Source organism: Balaenoptera acutorostrata, chromosome 3, assembly GCF_949987535.1.
Source record: "Balaenoptera acutorostrata chromosome 3, mBalAcu1.1, whole genome shotgun sequence".
Taxonomy (NCBI): domain Eukaryota; kingdom Metazoa; phylum Chordata; class Mammalia; order Artiodactyla; family Balaenopteridae; genus Balaenoptera; species Balaenoptera acutorostrata.
In genome coordinates, this window is record NC_080066.1 from 119969955 (window position 1) to 119975280 (window position 5326).

The window sequence follows — 5326 nt, forward strand, 5'->3', positions numbered from 1 at the left end:
AACAGGAGCAGATGTGTTGGGGGGGCAGTGGGTCCCACTTCCTCGCCTCACATTCCAGTGCTGCGCTTGCTTGGAATGCCCTCCTCCCACTTCTCAGTCTGTGCACAGCCCACACATCCTCCAAAGCACAGCCTTCTGCAAACTCCTCAACATTCTGATATCTCTCTCCTCTAAATTCTGATTGCTCAATGTTTATAACCTTTTATTATGTGAGTCATTCATTTAAAAAGGGTTATGGACTACTTACCCACCTCTAGGCATTGTGCTGGGTCTCTATTGGCGACGTAATCTCTAACTCCCAGACTTGAAGTTTCCACCTGCTTAGGACGGTGCCCTATCCAATGACACGGTTAATAAATACTCTCTGGTTGAATATATGAATAAGTCAGCAATATGATGGCATGTGTGTAACTGTTAAGTGGCAGCGCACTATTGGCAGACTCAAGAAGGGAGGAAATCCTGAGGTAGATTGTAGGATGTATGAGGACAGGGATCACGTCTGTCTTGGATTCTGCCTTATCTCCAGTGCTGATCACTGGGCCTGGCACAAAGTATGTGCTTAATAGGTTTTTGTTCTTTCCCTGGAGAACTGTGAGGCAGGCCTGATGGGTGTCTTGAGGGATCTTGGGACATAAGATTAGACCAGTACATAGGGTGGGACCAGATTTTGAGAGGTCAGTCATGGATTTTTGGGTTTTCGTGTGCTAGAAAATGAGAAGTATAAGCTGTTTTTGTTTTTGTTTTTAAAAGGGGAGCCATAGAAAGATTAAACTGGTTTGCCAAGTGAGTTTAGACATAAATATTAAAGATGAGGAAGTGAGGACTATGGTGATGAAAACCTAGGTTGGGATGGCAATGGTGGACCTCAACACAAAAGGGCAAACCTCATGGACAAGTCAAAGGGAGGATCAACAGGAACTGATGACAGAGAATATAAAGGGTAAAGAAAAAAAATTGATTGAAAAAGAGCAATAGACAGTTCCAGACGGGAATTCTGGAATGAGAGTTGTGTCATTAAAGAGATCAATGTTACAAAAGGCACCTGTGATGAGCTGACTTTGAGGCGTGTTGTATCTGCGCCAGGGGAGGAAATCTATGTGGGGAGCTGAGCAGGCAGCTGGGCCCTGAGAGCAGGTGTTGTTAGTATGAAGATACAGCCTCAGGAGCCACGTTCTGGGGTCAGGCAAGATCTGAACAGACCTCTGCTCAGCTTTGATATTTTCCAGCATATGTTACGGGATATGTAGGACAAGTCCTCAGTACAATTGACAAGTGGGCCTTGCCCTCTCGTGGACTCTTCCTGTGCCAGTGGAGCTCCTGGACTGTCCGTAGGGCTAATGTATAATAATGGAGTGGAAGATGCCAGATCACCCAAAGGGAGGGCAAGGTGGAGAAGAGCTGGAGGGCTAGAGAGTGGTAGAAGGAATGCATCCCTGAGAGAATGGCGTGGTTGGAAGTGCAGAGGGCTAGAGCAGAGGCACATAGGCAACGTCTAAAGAGATAAAAGATGTGTGTACCTGTGTGTGTACATGGGTGTATATAGTCAAATGCACATGTATTCAGAAAAGATCAGCAAATGTGCCTCCGCGCACCAACCCTGCCCTTTAGCTGCATTTCAAACCATCTACCTATTCCTCCACTTATTCAATAAGGGATTAGTACCATGTGCGTGCCAGACACTGTGGACATGGAAAAAAACCAGTCAGACGTGGTCTCTGCCCTTACAGGATTTATACATTAAAGGTGATATAGATGATGAATACATACAAATTAATTAATTTACTAAAAAAGTGAAGAGGAGAGAACTACGTGCTCTTAATTCTATCAATCTTGCCTCAGAGTAAGAGAGGAGGCAGAGCTCTGCAGAAGCAGGAGGAATTCTGAGTCAGATCACACTCTGAAAATAGCTCAATTGCAAAGATACTAGCCTGCTGGTCTGGACAGGAGGGTCTGACTGTGACACTTAGAGCCATTGCTGCCTCACTCGCTACCTGCAGTTCTGGCATTGAGACCAAAAGGCAATCTCAATGAGCATAGAGGTCTGCCTTCAGCTTTGGAGGCTTGGAAATATCTATCCAGCATTTTCCTCACTTGCTTCCAATTTCAGTCTGTAGGTCTGTCTTTGGGTTCAAGAAACGAAACAAGGGACATAAGGATGGTGACACGGGCTACCAAGAAGAGAATAGTAATAGGGGAGGCTTTGGGTAAAAGCAAATGGACTACAGATGTAGTAGTATTAAAATTTAAATTTAATTTGTATTTTCTCCTTCTTTTCTAACCACTGGATCACAGATTTGTTGAGTTATAGAGTCTGGATTGGTGTTGCTGGCTGGAAGCACTGAAGATCCTAGTTCCATAGACTCGTGAGCAGTGAAACCTGTGTGCCCAGAGACCCCTCTTCTCCCCAAGTTACAGCTGGGGGACTGTCCTGTTGGCTAGTTCCTTCTACCAGGCAATTTTATCCCCAGGGACCAAGCCCATTGCCATGTATCCTTTAGCTTCGGACTCACTGCCTGCCTTGGATTTCTCCCCACCTTTACTCCCCCAAACAGTGGCATCCTGGAAAATCCAACTGCTGTTTTGAGCTGTCAGGACATCTGACACTGATCTTCAGAGAGGTGCACGTTGAGCAGGGTAGGCGGAGCAGGCAGGTGTTGGAGGATTTTAAGAGAAACAGATCCCCTCTGGATGTCTTATTTAGGCACTTCTTTGTAAGAAAAGAGATGGTCCGGGGAGAAAGAGTGTCTCAGTTCTTAACCATTCAGGAGGGTATGTGTGGATACAAAGAAAGTTAGACTTTCAGGGATACAGATCCAAGAACTTTGTCTCAAAGTTGTCTAGGTTCATGCATATATATCATGAAGTGAAAACTTGTATAAGGAATCCAGGAGAGCTTTTAGTAAATAATAATGCATAATATAGTTACTAAATTATTTTTAAGGATTTAAACACTGTAGAAACTTGATTATTCAGTATAAAGTTAATATTCATTTAAACAAATTTATTATCATTTCTGCCTAATTAGAATTCATTTAGAAAACATCTATTTATAGCTTGCAATGTAAAGGCAATTTGTTTTTTACAAAACACGTAAGGTGTAGTTCCTCACTTCAACAGCATGCAATACAGTAGAGGCGATGAAAAATATGGATACCAGTAGCTATAATAAGAGTGATTCAAATAAAGTGATGAGAGATTTCAGAGAATTGGTTTGAGTCTGAGGTGACTGGAGAAAATATCTTGGAGGAGGTAGCATTTAAACTGGGATTTGTAGTATGGACACATTTCAGCATGCCAGCTGGTAATGGCTGGCATTCCGGGTATTGATAGAAGAAATTCGTGTTAAAATTATGGAGCTGTAATAAAGCAACACTGAGTAATTCAGTTTGGCAAAAACCCAGGGTACAACATGAGACAACCTGATAAGTAAGGTCTTGGAGGGCCCTGGGTGAGGCTCAGGGGCGTGGACTTCAATGGGGAAGCCTGGGATCCTTTTGAGCTGCAGAGCTGAATGATGCAGTAGAGCATTAGGAAGGTACATTAGGAAGGTTGATAACAGGCTGGGGTAACTCACCAGGAGGAGAGAGATGAAGAGCAAAAGGGAAAAGCAGAGTGATAAGCCTTCTGTTTGTGGTAGTGATTTAGGATGGGGCGGGCTTAATGGATGAATAATCTAAAGGGAAGACCAGTGCAGAGAGGAAAATGAGACAGTCTCAAATGATTGAGAGGAATGTCCAGACCATAACATCTGAGAGCAAGGATTCCCCAGCATTGGCCCATGACTCTTAAGTCACCTGCCAAATACAGGATAAGCGTGAAAAAGAAGTTTTAATCCTGACTTGGCTTTCACATAAACCTGAAAAGCTCAGTCAGATGTGGCTCAGCCTTAGGAACATAGAAATTTTAATCCATACAAAACTCCTTAACTTCTTACCTTTCCAAGCAAGAGGATCTTGTTAAAATGAAAAACCTGGCGGATCTTCTATATGATAACAGTTGCAATACTTTGTCAAGTCTCATCTTAGGAAGAATTGTCACAGACACTGCAGATTTCTACTCATCTATCCCTCCCCATTTCCATAGGGATTATGTGAGAATAAATAAAACATGATAGTACATGTAAAAATATTTTTTTTCTACAAAAAGTTGCTGTGTGGAAATTATAGGTCTATAAAAAAGTATTACTACGTGGATATTACAACATATCAGAGAAATCTAGAATTATTTTGTTTTGTTCTTCTCAATTTATATTTGACTTTCTGGCAAAAAGAAAGTAAAGGAGTTTGTTTATGGTTTATCATTTTTAAGAGCTTTCTATACATGTTGATGAGGGGAGTAGAAGGAAAGAAAATACTTTAAACCAAGCACAGTGCCCTGGTAATAATGGGGTCGGCCAAACAGACACTCTGGACACTGTTGATGGGCCCACAATCCCAGCACTGGACAGTCAGGCCATCTGGGTCTCGTCCAGGCGCTAAACTATAATCACTGCCTCCTGAGATGCTATAATTCTAGGAAAACCTACCTACTGAGGTGGCTCATTTAAAGGACATGTTCCTACCCAAGGCTTTCAGAAAGAGGATTGATTTCTGGTCACTTTAAGAATCTGCCCATCCAGTAGCCATTGGCTGATACTCCATGCTCCCAGCTCTGCCATTTGAAAGAGAGAAATGTGAGAATTGGAAATGGATCATTTTTAAAATTATGAGGATTACTACTAGCTCCCATCATGTCCTCATATCATGTAACAAGTTAGCAGACTTGGCAAAATGAACAAAAATATGTTTATCTTAGGCACGTCATTTGTTATCCTTGGACATATTTAAATGCCTTTTTTTTTTTTTCAGAGTTAGAGACCAGAAGGCTCATTTTCTGGTTCTCAGCACTCTTGAATTACATTTGCTAGTTTATAACGACATAAGTAAGACTTCCTAAAGCCCTGAATAGGTGTGGTCTGAGTGGTTTATAAATATCATGATGAGGGTATTTCATAGCTTCCCTCATCAGTCTGCCACTACGTCATTTGATGAGTCCTGACTCTACTCCAGGTCACTGTAATACATCTCTATATTCATTTTCTCATAACAATTTCATGAGGCAGTTAACAGTACCTCTATTTTAAAAAGCTAAAAGCATGTACAATTATTTTTTCTAAGGAAACAGCTAATAAAATGTACATACAAATAGAAAATTCTTTATTTCTCAGTAGCAGAACTCAGTTCTTGAGCTCCATTTCTGTTGACGACAGGAAACTTAATCTTGCTCCATTAAGGTAAATTCAGTTATTTCTGATTTTTATTAGTGTTTCCTGGTTAACTGGTCACCC